General features: G+C 50.0%; 1 long non-coding RNA gene across 2 annotated transcripts; it reads left to right on the top strand.

Annotated features, from left to right (window-relative positions):
* The first annotated feature begins 87 nt into the window (after positions 1-87).
* On the top strand, positions 88-18,014 carry LOC121087819. Of its 2 annotated transcripts, XR_005827751.1 has the most exons (4): positions 88-1,830; positions 5,152-5,309; positions 13,736-17,052; positions 17,800-18,014. It is a non-coding gene; the product is annotated as an uncharacterized LOC121087819 (long non-coding RNA). The 2 variants fall into 2 exon arrangements; XR_005827750.1 differs by lacking the exon at positions 17,800-18,014 and having other exon boundaries at positions 13,736-17,184.
* Positions 18,015-18,719: the final 705 nt, after the last annotated feature.

Here is an 18,719-nt window from a genome sequence, read left to right as displayed (position 1 = left end):
GGCGGCACCACGTGACGGGGCGCGCGGCGGGGCGGCTATAAAAGGCCCAGCGGCTGGGCGGCCGCCTCACAGCGGCGGGCAGGGGAGTGCGGGAAGCGGGCGGCGCTCGGTGCGGCCGGCCGGGCGCTGAGAGGGGCGGCTGCGGGAGCCTCTGAGCTCGCTGGGCTTGTTGGGGGAGACCGCGGTCTGCCGGCTGCGGGAGGGCCTGGCGGCGGGAGCAGGCCGCGGCGGGGAGTGCCCAGCGCGGGGCCCGTGTGGGGAGACGAGGCTGGTGTGCGGCCTTGCACCAGGGAGCAGTGCCGGCCCTTGTAGTGCCTCTTCAGGGTTTCTCTTTTGGGGCGCCTCCGAAAGTGCAGTGAGGGATCCAGGATTAACGGGGATTAGCACCAGATGCTGCCCGAGGCCTGGCTCCTGAGCAGGGCAGGGCTGATCACTGCTGAGGGACCCTCTCACCAGTGGAAAAAAAAGGCTGGCGCTTTGCCTCATGACTGCTGAGGGGTTCCCTGATTTGGTGGAGGGGGTTTGTCTCTTCTGCCCCTACATAGCTGTCAGCTGGAGAAGGTGGAGCACTGCAGCAATGCAGAGCACTTGGTGTGGGGGTTTTGTGGGTTTGGGAGATTTTTTTAAGGAGTAAATGCAAGGCCCAGTAGCTAGGTGCTGGGCCTAAACCGGGGGGGTGAGCCATGCCTGCGCCGCTGCCTTGGGGCGGTTCCATGGGCAGAATTTTGTTGCAGCTGCTCTGGCAACAGTATTTTCTATGTTATCCTTTGGAAATGTTTTCAAGCTCAACTCAGCTGAGCTGTGGGCGGGCTTCATCTTTCAACCAGTGATGGCCCATGGGAAGAGCTGGTCTGTCCTCTTTGCAGCAGGCTGTGTGCTGTCCTGCCTTCCCCCGCCACAGACAGGGTGGGTGGTGGGGCTGTCAGGCAAGGCCACCTTGTCCCTGGGGACTGGGGTTGTCCTCAGGTGTGGGCTGCAGTCAATGCAAAATGGACTCCAGATCTGCAGTGCTGCCACGTGTTCGTGATGGTTGGATTAATGAGGCTGTCCTAACACAGTGAGCAAGGGCTGGTGCTCATGAGACTGACCGGTGTGTAAAGTCTGCCCTTGCGTTTGGTATGTGGGAGGAAGTTTATGCTGGAAACCAAACTGATGTGTCAAATGTGGGGTGTTTGGTATGTGACAGCATGCACTGGCCTCTGCTCCCTTCCCTGTAGCTGCTGTGTCTTCCCCATGTGTTTGGGGCACTCGTTACACCCCTCCGCGGATCCGCAGTCCCTGCATGCCAGGAACAGCCACCACCTCATCTGTGCATGGGCCTTAAGCAACAGACATCTTGTAGTGAGGTGGCTTGATGTCTCACGGGGTGATGCGTTGAGCTCTCCTTGATCAGGTTCCCTCTCCATCTTTGGCTCGCATCCCTTCCTCTGCAGTTACGCTCAGTCACTTACACAGCCTTGTTTGGCTAGTGCTTGACCTGGGCTACCAAGAGGGCAAGAAATAGCTGTGAAGTCCAAATGAAGAAAGACTTGTACTCCATCTTCCCTGTTCCCTGCCGTGCACTGAATCTGAGGGCTTGCCAGGACCTTCTAGCCAAATAATTACCTCTTTGTTTCCATAAGCCCAGGAAAGTGAAGGCTGGAATGTGATTCCAGCCCTGTATTGTAGTGCAGGTACCAACAAGAGGAAGTAGAAGGTGACTTGTGGTTTTTGCCTTTAGGGGCTGCTAGACGCTGGTGAAGAGCAGCCGTGCTTGTGACGTCGGGGAATTAAGGCAGCGTTGAGTTTGTTTACAGGCATGTAAGAGTTGTGTGTGCACATGGGACAGAGGTAAGATTGCACATGGGGCTTTAATTTTGGTGTTTTCCTGTTTTGTGTTGCCTTAGTGCAGTTGTCTCCAGATGCTCCATCAGAAATGTCTTTTGGGAGGAGCTGGGAGCTTGGTAGGGTGCTTTTGCTGTTGCCAAGGGTGGGCAGGTTACACGATCAAGCCAGGCTGCTGTGAGAAGAGCTTTTGGCTGATTGGGTATTAATTAGTTTTGGAGTGAAATATGAGGAATGCAAAATACTATTTTAAGCTTCAGCTTGGCTGAGGAAGGAAGGGAGGAAATGAGGCCCTGGGGATTAATGAAATGATTTCACTGATGTTTTTGTGGGGCAATAAGCCTGAAGTCAGAATGCTTTTGACTTGCTGCACTCAGCTGAGGTCACAGACTTTTGCATCTAATCCCTTCTCAGGGCACTGGCTCGGCAATTTTACGAGGCTGAGCCTTGGGCAAGCTTCCCAACAGACCCTGGGGAAAGGTCTGAGAGCACGGCATGAAGCCCCTGGGAGTGCCAGCTCTGCTGCAGCTTCTCAGGCACTGAATTGGAGCCAGCTGTGGTCTGTGTGTTGTGCATCAGCACAGCTGCTCCTGCCCAATGTGCTGAGGGCTTAGCCATGTGCAGCTGAGCAGCTCGATGTTCACCTGTGGTTGCTTGAGGACACATACAAAGGAAGGCAGGGGGATCTCTGCTAGGTACAGAGAGGTGCTGCTCTTGTTGGCTGCTTTAGCTTTTTCACCCCTTGCTGTTGTCATGTCATACTGAGGCTGGAAGTGGGGCCAGGGGAGTGAGTAGCTGTGAAACGTGCATTGTGGCTGCCTGAGCTGGACTGCTTTCATTGGGAGTATAGTGCTTTGATCGCCAGAGCTCCCATGTCAACATCCTTGAGCAGTGCTAAAGCAGCTTTGAAAAAAAACGATACCCAAGAACTCGCTGGGAAAGGCTGCGTCAGGAAAAAACGAAAGGTTGATTACAGGAAAGTGTGATTATATACAGGGAAAACTAAGTCAGAAAAAGTTCAGCTTCTTCAATGTCCAAGTTAAACAAGACACATGTATTAATGAAACTACCCCTTCCATGGGCTCCCACATAAGCTGGATGTGTCAAGCCCATGGTTCTGGCTACTACACCCAGGCGTTAGCTGAAAAATGAGGTTCTGTAGCAGCCCCAAGAGGTCGCCTCCACAGCTGCAGCAGGGTGAGAGCAGCAATAGAAACTTGGGCTGGTCGCATTTGTTTGGACGCCTTTTATAGCAATGCAGTAATGTTCTGACCACCTTTGCTGGCTGATTGTGTAGATGGGCAAAGGCCACAGAAGGCAGGTGTGAGATTTGCTGCTGGTGTATGGGAGGGTAGCTAGAGCTGGAAGTGAACTCTCGGGTCCTATCCATCTTCTGGTCAAAGCAAAATCCATTCCTCCTGTCTATTGTCTCATCTTTTATCCGGTCTTGGTTTTAAAGCCCTGTGCAACAGAGCTTCCAGCCTTCTGCAAAGGAGACTATTCCCATTGCTCATAAATCTACTATCAGGAAGCTGTTTCCAAGATTAAAGCTTAAATGTTTCCCCTCTCTAGTTTCATGTCCCAGCTCCCAATTCCCTCCTGCCGTAATCACCAGGTCTGAGTCTCCTCCCAGCAGCTGACAGTTTATGCATGCTGGGGTCTCCATACCCCACACCAAGACCCTGAAAGTCGCTTTGCCATGTCTGCCCCTAGAAGGTCTGTGGTGGGACACTTGGGAAATGGGGTGTGCTCCTCAAATGCTTATAAATGGCTGAGCCAGGCTTTGGGCAGGCAGTTGTGTAATGGCATTTAGAAAAATATCTCTTGCTGTCATTCCCTCTTGGCTAGTTTAAGAGCTGTTCAGAGAGCTGACTTAGCGTTTGGCCCATGGATGGAGTAGTTAAAGGTCATTATCTGGGCAAGGCCTCTGTGGTTTTGGGACAAGTTGTCAGTGTGCTGGAAGTGGACTGGAGTTGAGGGTCTGTTGTGGATGTTGTACCACCTATGGCAGGAATGATCATTCCTGAAACTGCGATAATAAACCATGGTGGTGAGCCCTTGGAGCTGCAAGATCTATGTGGTGTGTGGGCAGGGATTTCTAACAGGGGAGGGAGGGAAATGTACGGGACGTCTGGGTTCGAGTGGGGGTGGTGGGAGCGAGGGAGCAGCGTGTGATCCTGTGTCTCTTGGCTGTGGTACTCAGCCCTGCATTAGTAAAGCTTGGAGAAGACCCCAGGTCTTTTCATCGGACCCTAAAATAAGACAAAGCCAAGGCACCCATCACAGCACAGGCTGATTTCTTGGCGCAGGCCACGCTGCATGACAGAAGAGGCAGGATGTGGCTTTCCCCAGCACCCCTGGGCACTGGAGTTGGGGAAGGCCCCAATTCTCCTGTTCTCACAGCTCCTGGGGCTTTTCACACCCGCCTTTGATGTCCCTGGCAGCCTTCAATACCCTTGACCTTGCTGTTCCCAGGGCCATTTTGGGGCAGCTCCTTGGGTTGGTAGGGGGAGAGGCTCCTGAGAGGGACCCTTCTCTTCTGACCTCCCCTGTCACCTGAGGCCACCCCATCACCTTTCCATGTAGGTTGGCTAATCCCCCATGGCTCAGTCCTCTTTTGAAACTTCAGGGGAGTTGAAGATCTGGACAGCAAAGGTGCTTGCCTTCAGCTGGTCCCTTCTAATGCCCTGTACTACCAGATAAAATCTTTGGTACTTTTTTATTTTTACATGAAAAAGCAACACTGAGATTTCCTCCTGACATTTAACTCAGTCAGTAAGTGACAAACCAAATAAACATTCCTGTTTCACTGGGACAAAAGCTCCAAGATCCTGCTGTGACTAAAATATTTCATCATTTCCGAAGTGAAATGTTTCAGTTAGAAAAAATAAGAAAAGAAGAAGAACTAAAAATGACACGTTTCAATGTTTTTCTAATTATTTTCTCCATTTTGGCTGAAGCTATTAGTCAAATTTGGCCCCACTTCACAAATAGTTTTAGAACCTTCCAAAACTTCTATTTTGGTGACTTTTCCCGTCATTGATGAATAACAGTTTGATCTCCGTCCTGGTCGCCAGTGCAGCGCATGTTCCGATTCACCCCCAGGTGCTTTGCATTCCGGTTTCTGCTGGGACCTGCTTTGGCACCCCAGCCACTGTGACTCCTGCAGCTGCCTGGCTGCAGAGCCGCCTGCCTTCCCCCAGGCAGACTGGGGCTGCCTCTACCCTTTCCCATGCTGGATGCATGTTGAAATGCACATGTGTGCATACTGGGTGTTCTCACGTGCTCAGGCCGTAAGACTCTTGCTCATCTATGTGTCTCTTACAGGTGGATGGAGCCTCGGTGCTACACAGTGATGGAGCAGGATCTTTTTTGCAAGACCAATCCCATGCTATCCTAGCAGTTGCAGCTTGTGTCATACCTGAGCTGATCCTCCATGCCAAGTTCCTCCCCATCGCTGGCACAATGTATTTGCTGGATTCCAGGTGAGCAATGTTTTTCTCCCCAAAAAACTGGCTGCTATGAGAGCGTTGCCTCTGCAGCTCAGCAGCAGTCCTGGAAATGAGCTGGGGAGCTTGCAAGCTGAGGAATGGCGAGCAAGCTGGGATCTTCCCTGTTGCCTCTGTTTGTCCTCATGCCTGTTCTGCCTGCATGAGTCAGAGAGGAACAACATCTGTTGATTTTTAGGGTCACAGATGGTTTGGTTTAGCTTGTTAATCATGATAGCAGGGCCTGCGACTGACACATGGCTGTTTTCAGTGGTGGGTGCTGAGGTTCAGAAACAAAAAGCTAAAGCATGTTCTTCTGTTGGTCAGTTTTGGACCTTACCTTGCCTCAACCATGATTCACCCCATGCAGTGACCCAGGGAACTGCCCTGCTCAAGGATGGATGTTGCTCCAGGAGAGGAGCAATGGTGGGGAGGTGGCAGAGCCTCGTCTCTCTCCTCACGCTTGTGCCCTAAGCCTCAGGAGGAGGGCTTTGCAGCGCTGTCTAAAATCACAGTCCTTTTTAGAGCTCCCTTACGTTGAATTTTGGAGCCAGTTGTTTCTTAGCATCTTTTGGTACCTTTTTGCTCAGTTTTCTTTGTGAGGCACCTGAATGAAGGAGGTTCTTTGAATCTCCTCTCTCCCATTCCCTTCTGCATACGAGTTGGTGGTTGACCCTTTAACAGTGGGACAAGCAGATACTGCCAAAGATAAACAGGGTGCATCACCCATGCAACTTCCTTCACTGTCCTCTTCAGCATCCTGCTAGGAATAGGGCTTTACAAGGAAAAAACCCTGCAATTTCATTTAGTTTTGGACAAAAAAATCTCAGTGCTAGCTTTATCCAAAGCCTTTCTTAAATCTGATTTTTTGTACACTAGGGTAGAAGTATTTTTTTTCCCTTCCTCCTCCTGACTAAAAGGTAGAGAGGACTGATGCAATGTCATCTAAACTTGGAGCAGCCTATGCTGCAGTGGCTGATGAGGTTTTGCAAAATTAGAACCATCCCCAGTTTTCCCCTGCCTCCCGGTATGATGGTGTGCCAGTTTTTTATCCTTTGTTCTGGAAGACTCACCATATGCCTTAAAAAACTGAGTATTGGAGGCGGTTGCCCTTGCCTGCCTTCAGTGTGAGATACCGGTGTATGCCAAGGACCTTGCCCAGCTGATGGGGAGTCCTCTTTGTCCTAAGGGATTTGTAGCCAGGCGGTTTCATTTCTGTGCCACTCCAGGCTGCTCAGTGGTGCCTGGGGTATGGTGCTAGCACAGTGACTGCAGCGTTCCTGTGCTGGTCGCTGGCGTCCAGCTCAGCTGCAGAACATGCACTTGGCCCGTATCACTGTAACTTAAAGGCTAGCTCAGCCCTTTCATGAAAGAGGCAGCTGTGCCTATAGTGTGGACATGGGCCCATGCAAATGAGTAGGAAAAGAGACAAGGGAACAAGCAATATTGTCCCCAGAAAATTTTAATTGTTTTTGAGCTGGAAAGATGTCATTTCACTCTTCTTTCCTACAGCACAAGGGAGAGAGAGCGAACTAGCTTTGGTTTAGCAGTTCTAATAAATATCGTGTGTGAGCTTTAGGGTGCTTATACAGGACAAACCATCCTTTCTGGCTTTTTGCTGCACTCAAACAGCTGCTGGCAGCTCTGCTCATGCTCTTGGAGGGTGACAGAATAGCAGCACTGAGAGAAGCCATTAGCTTTGTCCAAGTAGACCTTGGCAATGCCTTGGGTGTGAAAAGTCCAGAAGAAAGCAAACAGGCTTTGGCTGGGGTCTTGGAGCCTGAACGTGAGATGCGCTACCAGAACTCGCTGTACTGGTAGGGAAGCGAAGAGACTGCAGTGTTTGCAATGAGCCTTGACACTCCCCTTCCTGAACTGGAAAACTTCCTTCCCATTTGTTTCTCCCCCACTATCCCCATGTCCCTTCGCAGCAGGGATTAATAGACTTGCTCTCTAAGCTGGCTTAATACTGACATGAGATTGCATCTCTGTGTATTGCTATGTGTGCACCTTCCCCCTGCTAACAACAGTTGAATCCCTTGGCTAATCTCAGCAGTGTTTGGCAGGGAGGAAATGTCTCAAAAGCATTGAATTCCTAAAAGTTTCATGGGGGTGCACAGTTCGGTTTAGTACCCAAATTTGTGCCCCCTCTAAGGGAGGTCTCGGGCAGTTGGCCAGCTGACAGGGTGGGAGCTCAGCAGCCAGTGGGCACATACAGCTCCGAAGCCAGCTGCAGCGTGCCCCAGTTCCTGCGTGGCAATGCGGGGAGCAGGTACAGGGTGATGGAGGGCATGGCAGGGAAGGGTACCGCTACCTGGGGGGAGCGTGTATGTTGGAAGGGTGTATGCATGTGTGAGATCTGGCATTACTGCAGCACAGGGGCTACAACAGGTACAGGAAGGAGCTGTGATTATCGACGTGTGAGGAGAGATACAGGAGCTATAGGACATTAATCCATAAGGGCTTCTCCTATTCCCAGTATAGCCCCTGCCCTCAGCAAAGCAGAAGACAGGTTCCGTATTAAAATGTGCAAACAGCTCTATGTTAGCACTAAGAATATAACCTTCCTTCAAATAAATCCCTGAAAGCCACCTGAGGTGAGTCAGGGATAGGTAGCCAGAGCCTGTTTGTGCTGGCGTTGTCCTACAAGGCAGGATTGCTAACACAAGCACTCAAGCAATGCATCTCTGTCCAGCTGTAAAACTCTTCCATAGAGTCATACAGTCTTAAGAACAGGTGAGGATTTTTCCAAAGCTTTAATTTAAGGAATGGGGTGTCCTTTCCTCGTTAAAGGTAGGATGGTGGTCCCTTACGTGCTATTGAAAAGTTTGATCAATTTCTCCCCACAAAAGCTCCCTGTTTCTCGCTCCTTTTTCCTGTGCCACGCAGTGTTCCGCACCAGGCAGCGTTTAATGAACTTGGCTCTGGAGAGTCTGTCTCCCTGCAGCTGCTTTTTCTGCTGCATCTCTGCAAATCATCAATATTCATGTGCTTCATCGGCAGAGCCTCTAAAGGGCTCTGGAAATCTGGAGCGGGATCCAGTACTGGAAAAGTCTTTCCTGTGTGGGGTCAGGGAGCAGCGGGCTGTGTATTTGCCACGAGAGGGGGTTATGAGCCTGCGAGAGCCCAGGAGTGGGTGCTGAGGGTGCTGTGGCTCAGTGCTGGGTACCCAAGCAGGTCCTGGCTGGAACGAGCATCACCCTGCGGCTGCGCTGAGCAGCGTTGTTGTGTGCTTCAGCTTACTGGGGCCACCCTGGTGTGCAGTCTTGCCATGGGGATAGGTTGCAGAAGGCGCCTTTATCTCACTCAGCAGGCTTTGCTGCAGCTTCATCCCATTTTCCCTGTGAAAGATGGGATGACAGTGGATTAAGATGCGATAAGGCTCCGTAAGTGCTGATGGATGGTTAAGTGGGATGGTGTTTAACAGGGGCTGTGACACCTGCCACAAGGCAAACGGCAAGACAGAGGCACATTTGGCAGGCAGGAGCTCAGTCCTTGTTTGCCCGCAGGGTCTTGCTCCCAGATGACCTCGTGAGGGAGAGCTAAAGCAGGAAGGTGATTTTCCTGACTGCAGACGGGGTACCGACTGCTTCGCAAGCCTGCCTTCCCCTCTAGGCTGGTTAAAAGCATCACTTTCCTTGAACGCGTTTTCCCGTGAGCTGCTTCCACTGCTGCGTACCGTTCTCTCCTTTGCAGTGATGCAACTATTTGTGTGATTGCAGGAAACGGCGAGGAACTGATCTGGCTGATCCTGGTTATTTTTTCCCCCCTTTCCCAGGACAGGAATATTTCCTTCACAGGTGTTGCTTGAGTATAGTGTGTTCTGGGGTCTGAGCTAATCTGCCTGCAGCCAGCAGAACTGAAACTAAATTATCCTAGCATATTCCCATTTTGGTCTCATTGTGGGTGTCGGGACACTAATTTGATATTTGCCCTCCCTGCTCCCTGGCCTTGTGCTCAGAATTTGAAGCCTTGGGAACAGTAGAGGTTCTGGGTCTGTGGTGTCCAGCTGAGTACAGGCTGTGCCGTTGCAGCATTTGCAGTCCAGTTCTTCTGTGAAGTATCCTTTATGGTCTGTCTGCTGCACAGAGATGAGTAATAGTCCCCGGTTCCCATCCATCAAACATAATTAGGTCCATTTCCTAATGACCCTTTGGACTGCTCAAGTGGGAGCTGAGAGGAAGATGGAGCACCTTGTCAACGGGCATCACTTCCAGGAAAGAAAACTAACAGCCTCTTCAGCAATGCTGGGGCTGGCTCCAGGGTGGGTTGCAAGACCCCAGTTGCTGGACCAACAAGCATCAGGAGCCCAAATATCTGCTTAAAAGGGAGAGAAGCCCCAGATGATAAAACCCTTAAGGTTCAGGATGAAATCAGGTACTCGCTGATATTTTGTGCTCTTCTGTGCCATGTGCAGTCCTGACCAGTGACCTGGATTCCTGCCTCTGCCTCCCATAAACTGGGGGATCCTGGAGAAGTCTTACAGTGTTTTTCCCTGAAGTGGCTATGGTTTATTTTTAATGAGAAAGGATTTGATTTTTAGAAGATATTAATTAAAATAGAATCAGAATCTGTTTCAGAGAGAGTGTTGGTTGGATGAGTGTGTCTGTTTATTTTATTAGGTTTTGTTGGTTTTTACATAAACGTATCCATTAGGCCACATGCCAAGGAAAATGTGGAGGGGAGGGATTAGGCTAAGACAACTGTGTCTTCTGAAATGTTAATTAATCTCTACAAGGAAATTTTTTTCCAAAGGTCACAATTAAAACATATTCCAGTTGACCTGGTAAGTTGTCCTCCACTCTCTGATTTAGTACCCTGACAAGAAAGATGTCCTGAATCTGACTCTTCCTGTGATTTGGTGGTGAAGTTGGTTTGTGTGTGTCTCTTTTTTTTTTTTTTTACATCAGGGATACTGAAACATCTTGCAGGCTCACAATTGTGTTCCTTCATGAGTGGACATGTGGTAGCTCAGTACTGGTAGGGTCTCCACACGTTCTTCATGTGTGCTTCAGATCCCGTGTCTTTCGGCTGTCGTTCATCGCAGTCACCTCCTGGCCAAGGCTCATACACTTATACATGTACCATGTTATCATTGAACAGGTCAGTAGGTCCATGCAGGCTCTGCAGAATAAATCCTTTTTGAAATAAAGGCTCTGCTGAACTGCACGGAAGCCAAAGTGAATTGTTTTGCTGGTTTAGCTTGCTGAAATGGTTCGGCACAGGGTGTGATGACTGCGTGGGCCAGGGCGGCCGTCCAGCCAAGAGGGCAGGGCTGGGGCAGCCAGCAGTTGCACTGGTTTAGGCTTCCACATAACTGATGCTGTAGCTGCTTGGGTTTGAGCACCCTGCTTTGACCTACCTCTCTGCCCAGACAACAAATCAGTGTCGCATACAGCATAAGAACCAGAGTCATGGTCCTCCAGGTGTTGCTTTTTTCTCAGGACAAGTTATTAGTGAGCCTGACTTTCTTCTTTGGCTTTGCTGTCTTGGGACTCTGGCTGGCAAGCATAATCAACAAGGGCTGGGGTTTGTAATTCCTGGCACAGAAACAGCATTAATGGATTTGTTCAGTTCCCTTTTATCAGCCTTTCCAGCCTGCCTCTTATCTCATTACTTTGGGGAGGGCTGAGGTGGGATTAAAAGAACGTGAAGGCCTGATAAATGGAGATAGAAACCGAAGTGTGGAGGCAGATCAATACAGGTCCATCATGAAGACTTGCGGAGAGCTTGCGGGGCTGGCTGGGTGGACCCAGGCCCTGGGGGAATGAGGCTGCCATGGGATGGTGCCAGAGCTCAGGGACCCCAGAGGAATGTGTCACAGCAGTCATGAAACCTGTTGGGCTGGGTGAAAGTGGAGCATATGTGAAGGCATCTGGCACTTCACTTTCTGCAAATCAATCCTGTGCTTCTGTTTTCCTGACTCAGCAGTTTGCTGTAGCACTGATTAGCATCTTGGCTGGATGAAACTTTCCCAGGCTTCACAGCGCTGCAAAGAATTGCTGGTGCCTCCTGCATCTAAAGAAGCCACTTAACATTATTTGTGCTCTTCTCCCCCAAGAGGTGAATGTATTAGTCACTGTGTAGAGGGCTCAGGATGGAGCTAGGATCTGGAGGAAAGGCAAATTGGTATGGGAATAAGGATGCAAAGTTTGGAAACTTCTGAGCCATCTAACACACCTAAGGTTGCCAAGGGAGTGGAAAACGGGTCTTGTGAGAGCAGGTTTCTCTGTGCCTGGAGCAATACCATGAGTGACCTTTGTCCTGAATGCTGGGCAAGTTGGTGCCTCCTTATGCATCCTTCTTTTTTCTCATCCTCGTAGGCTCAAGGGGAGTATGTGCTTATGGTGAGGCTTCTAGGCAGCCTTGTTGTCTTCCTGGAGGCAAGGAGCAAGTCTCCCTGTTCAGCACAGAGCCACCCATCAGCACATGTTGTGGTTTTGGGAATTTTGCCTCAGCAGCCTGGTTCTAGTGTGACCGCTGACACAAAACTGGCTTGTACTCTACAAGCAGGAGAGGGCTGTAGGGTCATTTCCCTGCAGGGCTGCTCTGTGTCTTGCTTCGCTTGGGTTCGTGAGGCTCCTAGCCTGTAGGAAGGTGGAGAGCGGTGAATTATGTCCTTCCTCCGTGCCCGCTAGGATTAGCGTGGCAAGGACTTTGTGGTGGATGTGGACACTGAGTACTTTCATGTGACAGTGCTGCGTTTCAGCTGAGCTTTGACACAAACCCAGCCAGGAGTCAAGACCCAGCTTCTCAAAGTGGCTCCTGGGGCATAGCCCTTGGACCTGTCTTCCTTTAAACCAGTTCTTTCTGTTCTGCTTGGAAGCACTGAAAAGCATTCCCGGACTTTGCTGGGGACCTCTTTTTTTGACACCAGCTCTGCTGTCCTTCACTAATTTCTCCCCACACTTTCTCAGGTTTCCACGTCCCCTGTGTTTCTAGAAGAACCTGGGAAGAGCTTTCTCTTCACCTGGCATTGGTCGCAGATCTCTGCTCAGTTTCTTTCCTCCCTGCTGTCTTTCCCTTCCCCTGATTCCCGCCTTTAATTCGCCTTTGCTTATTTTGAATACAAAGCTCCTCCATCACAGTGTTTATAGTTTGCAAAGCCTTGGGCCCATTGCTTATTCTCCTTCTTATATCCCTACTTAACCGCCTTGGCTCCCTGTGCCCTTTCTCTGCTTCCGAAGTATCCACAATGAATCACAGTCCCTGTCCCCAGCTGTCTGCTGCATAGTTCCCATATCCCAGGAACCCTGTTCCCAGACATTGCAGCAGTTCAGTCAGAAAGCCCTCCTCTTTCTCATCCCTTAAAAATTGCTTTCTCTGGAGTCAGCAGCACGCGCCTTTGCCTCTCTCGTGGGCCTCTCAAGGCAGGAGCAGCCTTGAGCAAGATCTGTCACCCGCACGGTGCCCAGGCCGTACCCAGTGTGGGCTGGATGGGTGGTACAGGCATCTCCTCACTCCACTGGTGCTCAGAGCATCCCCACCTGCTTTGGAAGCTGCTGAGTTGATGCTGGCTGGCACTGGGCTTATCTCCCTAGCACCAAGTAAATGCCATCAGCCTGGTTGGTATCCACTTTTCCATATCAGCTTTTGTCATGGTTTCCCTTCATCTTTTCCCAAAATAGGCTGGTCTGCTCTAAAGCACAAACGCCCTGGTTCCCATCTTTGCAAGGGTGTGGTGAGGAACGAGTGCTGGCCGCATCCCAGCTCTGTTCCCCTCCAAGCGCTCCTGGACCAGGATTATTTTTTTATTTTTATTTTTTTTTAGTGAACTGAATCTTCAGGCCATGTTTTGTGTCCAAACAAACCAACCAAAGCTGATGTTCTTGCACCAGTGGGGACTGAAGCAATTGGAGAGCGAGTGTACAGTGAGCAGAAGACAAGTGGGATGAGGATGTGGGATGCTTTGGTCTGAGACTGAGTCAGCGAGTCAGAGGCTGGTGCTGGGGAAACAAACCCATGTCCTCTAGTCGGGGCTTGCAGAGGAGAGGGAAGGAGCCACGCAGCTAGCCCAGCGGAGCTGTACCAGCCCAGGGCTGGCGCTGTAAGGAGCCAGGGGTGCAGCATGTGCCAGGCCTGTGCTGCAGAGCAGGAGGGAGGCCAGCCAAAGGGCAGGGAGCGCGGAGCGTGTAAATGGTGAGGCAGGGGCCGGGGTGGGGAGCTGATGGGGTGGCTCGCTGCAGCAAAGCCCTCCTTCGTCATGGTGTTGTGGTGGGACCCAAGCAGGTCCAGGTGGGTGAGAACAGCTCTGCTCTTGCCCTGGATGGCCTCTGGATGAGAGCATCTGTGCAACAAGGTGGAGTGTGGGCAGAGTGAGCTCAGGCCCATTTGCTTCTCTCCAGAGAAGTACACCCAGAGTTGAAATTTCCTGACTGCTGCACTTTTCCTGCCTGTGACTTAGTCCTCCTCCCTCTCCCCAGGCAAAAGCTTCTGAACTGAAATAATTCTGCAGATGGAGACCAGGACTCCGCATCACTTCAAGTCCTTCCCGTTGGGCCAGGGTCACTCCAGTGGGAACATGGGACTCGAAGCAGCCTGCAGTGCAGGTGAAAGCCACAAAGCCAGCGGTGCATGGCTGCTCACCAGCTCTGGATGTTTGTTCCCACGCACATCAGAGGCCGCTGCTGCTGCTGCCTTTGCTCGCCTCCCATCGATGGGGACAGCTTGCTCCCCTGTCCTGTCCTCCAGAGACTCAAGGTCCGGCTCATCCCATGCCTGTGCACAAGGAGTGGGGACAGCAGCCGGCAGGAAAAGCGAGCCAGGCCAGCTCAAAATAGACTGCTTGTCGGAGTTTTCCATGAGACCTTTGAGACTCCTTATCTCCCCGCTGCTGTTCTGGCACAGGACGAGTTGCAGATGGAGCAGCCTCTATGAGCAACATTACCTCGGTCACCCCAAAGCTTCCTGCCACCCGGACGGGACGTGAGGCCGTTGTCCTGTGGGATAACGGCTGCTGCAGGGGCACCGCAGCCTCTGGTTTAGCAGGACTAATTGGGTGGAAGTAAAACCTGCCTAGTATCATGGAGATGGGGGATATTGAGAAGCCTGGCTTTGGTGACAGCAGCTTTAGCAGAGTTTGGGCATGCAGGCATGGTAAGCTGTTAAAAAGATGCCAGTAGCCAGAGGGTGGTCTTGTACCTCTCCTGCTGTAATAGCTGCCTTGCTTTCAGCAATGCAAAAGGCAGCAGGGGCAGCTCAAGCCACCCTAAGGTCTGTGATCCTCCTTCTCTGTAAAAGTAAGTATATTCCCACCAGGAAGCAGGCAGAGCTGCTGCTTTGCTTGATGGGAGGTTGGTCCTGCTTGCCAGGCTCCTGGCATGAGCCATGGGTTCGTGGGTCTGTGCTCAGGTGTCACCAAGCTGTAGGCTTGTTTGTAGCCCTGGGGAAGTTTTGGCAGTGTGACCTAGTGCTTTCCACAAGTGCTTTCCTGACCCTGTAAGGATTTTCTTGTGGCCTTAATGAGACATCTGGGGGCAATTAGTTCCCTGTTTTATGACATGCCTGGCTTTTCTCATTGAATGTGGCATGGTGGGGCTGTGCTGGTTCTCCAGCCACATCTGGGAAGAAAGGAGGGAAGGCAGGAGGAGCAGAGTCAAGCTTTGCATCCGTCCTTCTTCCCAGTGCTTTTGCTGCTCTGTGTCTTGTGTGCCTGTACAGAGTCCAGGTCCAGGCGTAATCCCACGTGAGCTCGGATGCTCAGCAATAGAGGGTAAGGCCTGTTGTGACCTGTTGCTCTCATGCAAGTCCGGAGATTAAGGTTGAGCCTGCTTCCCACCCGCAGTATCCTGAAGTTTCTTAGAGTAAGAGATTACAGAGAGGATTAGATATAAACCTTTGCTGCTGCAGTAAATCGTTTTTCACTGTTGCCAACTATGCAGAGGGGAGAGACTGTAGACTGGTATTTCCCATTGCATTATTGCTGACCCCAGTTATTTCAAAGTGATAAACCACTACCTGTCCCTGATCTGTCATAAACTACTACGTTGTATTGAAACACAGGCAGGTTAAAGAGGAAATAATGAGCATCCTTTTTCATTGCTTTTTAGTTCTAGGGCTTTTGTGGTGATGTTTCTGAGGTTTTTCTCGATGACCCCAAGAGTGCATAAGCTTCACCTAGAAGTGTGTGATCACTTCAGGACCTGAGGCTTTGAGATTGACACTAAAACTCATGAGACCTACAGCACACTTCTAAAGGCTTCAGTCACCTGCAGGGACTGGCTAAAGAGGACCCTCCATCATGGGGCTTAAATGATTATTTTGGACGGAGTTGCAATCATTTTTGTTTTACAGAGAGGGAGCCACAGAAGAGTGATGTACTTACTGCTAGAAGCAAGGATTTCTGGGGCTCTGCATGATGTTTAGCCGTAAGGTCTCCCTACCCTGACCATACCTATGCTGGAGAGGATGCTGACAGTCTCTGATGCAGGCTTTGCAGCAGAGGTGAGCCCATACTTGGTGCTAGGAAGAAGCAAAAAAAAGAAGCTGATGCTGGGCAGCTACTTACTTGTGATTCCTGAGGATGAGGTTCATTTTAGACAAGTTCTGAAGATCCATCTCTCTAATAGACCAATACATGTGCAGACCTGCAGAAAACACTCTAAGAAATCTATTAGAAATCCTGCATGGAGGAAAAGGCCATTGAGCTGCTACACTGGGAATGACAGGGCTTTTTTGTCTTTTATTTTCCCCTTGCAGTTCACTTAATCAGCTAATGGTTTTTGCTGACAGATATTTATCAGCCTGAACATGCTTTCCCTGGTCTTGGAAAAATAGAAATCTTTACTCCTGGCTCCAATAAAAAAATCACCTCAGTATCCCTGAACGAGCAAGTCTGGATATCAATCCTTCTCTTGGCATCTTAGCTCTGGGAGTCGTTAAGAAGAGAATGGCAAAAGCAGAAAGCAAAGCCACCCAAGGTTAGAAACAGCCCTGACTATTATTATTAATTTTTTTTTCAGCCAGAAATTTCATATGTTTAATGAGCTGAGGGGCATAGCATGCTAGCGGCTATCCCCAGGGCTGGAAGCAAAGCTGCCCCAGCACAGCTCACTGCAACATGTGAAACAGCCCCATGCTGGTGTGGGAGAGTATTTGTGGCACTGGTACTGCCATGCCCCACAAGCTGTTACCAGGACCTGGCTCCAGCATCCCTTGCTCTGTTGCCCATCAGAAGTCATTTCACTGAAAAAAAGGCAGCTCAGTACCCTGTTAGTGGTTGATTGCTTTTGCTCCGTGCATGTCCCTCCCTGTCTGCAGAACTAATCCTCCTCTCCTTTACACCCTGTTTGCCATCCTGCATTGATTTACTCCTTTCTTACACCAGTTTAGGGTGTTGAAATTTGCTTTTCAGCCCTGTCTGCAGCAAGTGAAACTCCACGGAGGCACCTCTGTTTGGATTAACCAAGTCTGGCCTTACAAAAATATCTCTTAAGCACAGCTCAGAAAAGCAAAACATCCAAGATAAGTTAGATTGTGATGTTAGATTTATTATCAAGGAAACAAGCCGTAACTTCTGAGATGCTGCTCGCCATCATAAATGCAGTTAGGCATTCTTTCCAGTGCTAATGAGAATGAAGATTGATGTCCTTGCCTGTCCTCTCTGGTGGTGCCAGCAAACACTGGGGTCTTCCCTTTTTTCTTCTGAAAGCACTTCATGGTTCTGAAAATTACTGAAGTGAAATTTTACAATGTGTGCCTGCTGGTTTGTGACTTCAGTACATCTAGGAAGCCCAAACAGGTTTGTAAAAGCTCTCTTGCTCTCTGTATATACACCAATGTATATATAAACATATATATCTGTGTATAGACTAAAAGGAAACCGGCTCCTATTTTGTTGCTCAGGGCTGGGATCTGCACATTCTCTTTTGAGTATTTCATGCCAGATATTAGCTGTGACTTAGATTTTGAATAAAAAAATTTTAATTAAATTGGCGTTTTTGAGCTGCTGGGGGGCTTTGGCCACTATCTTGCTCAGGAAATAAAATGACCTAATTTGTGAGAGTTGCAGGGTGAAGGAAACCAGCTTCTGTCCCTGTTGGATAGTGACAAATATGTGGAAGAAGGCAGTATTCCTGGGGGAGAGGGGGGGCTCAGCCGGTTTAACCAGGGGTCAGAGGGATGCCCAGGACCAGGTACTAACCAGCACAAGGCTTTGCAGACATCTCCAACACACCGTGGGACTTGGACCTTGGTCGGGTGGTTCAGTTTATGGGAGAAAAACCTTCTCGTTCACGGCCCCAAAGCAGCAGTAGAACCTTTAGCATGGCTAACGTAATCCAAACCGTAATGGAGCCAACATTGCTGTGCTTTCAGTCAGCTCAGAGGCATTTGCCAGGGTGCTGGGCTGAGTCCGGCCATCGCGGAGTCTTGTGAGCTATGCAGTGCTTGCCAACCCTCTGCCTGTTTGCAGACCTGTCTGCTTCCCTTTGTGTGTTCTCATTGCCCGTTGCCTAAAACGTAACACACTTCATTTGTTTCTGTCCAGGCACAGGATTTCAGGATGTGAGAAGATTCAAGGAAAGATTTATCCCCACTAATTGGAAGTGGGAGAAAGTTTTCCAGTCTCAGATTTCCTCACTACCATCAGAGCCTGGCCGAGAGGTACATCACCATCACCATGCTGTTTAAAATAATCTCTTGTGCTGTGCATAAACGAGAGGAACATTGAACTCAGGTGACAGCCCCATGACCCTGGTCTCAGAACAGGTAGGAATGACTGGAATCAATAAGGATCTCCATGGAGATTGTTAGTTCTTCAGTAACACTCAGGTCATCACTGAAGTGTTTGCTGTTAAGGATGGGCAATTCTAGCTGGACAGATAGCAATAAGACAGACATTTCTGTCCTACTGAGTCCTCAGTGCGGGGTAAACAGAATTTCCCGCAGAACTGACCTCTGGCAATTTTCACCTGCTGAGGAGCTCTGCTGTTGTCCTCGGAGATGATAAAAATGATGCAGATGCTTCCAGTCCTGCTCTGCAGTGACTGCAGCCTGACTGTAAATAAGAAACAGTCCCAAGCAGCGCTTCCACTTACCCAGCGTTTCTCTCTGACGGATCCCTGTGCATTTTGCACTGGCTTGGGAGTGTTATGAACTGGGAAACCTCTAGCGATGTGTTATTCAAAACACACTGGCTTTCACTGCGAAGTTTCAATTGTGGTTTGTAGGGTTGGGCTGAGATTATTGCATTTAAATTCAAGGCAGATTCCATTCAGTCATGGGGAATGAATGCTAGATCCTTGCCCCTCTGCTAGGAAATAAGCCCTGGATGCACAGATTTGCACAGAGACCCTGGCCACAGGTCATCTGGCTGCTCTTGAGCTGCTCAGGTAACAGCTCTGCCCAGAAACCTGCTGAGATGTCAACATGTTGTGTTTGTAGTAGCTTCTGGATGTGGGAGAAGGA

Source organism: Falco naumanni, chromosome 4 (assembly GCF_017639655.2).
Source record: "Falco naumanni isolate bFalNau1 chromosome 4, bFalNau1.pat, whole genome shotgun sequence".
NCBI lineage: Eukaryota > Metazoa > Chordata > Aves > Falconiformes > Falconidae > Falco > Falco naumanni.
Note: the sequence above shows the minus strand (reverse complement) of the source record. Positions and strands in the feature narration are given on the sequence as shown.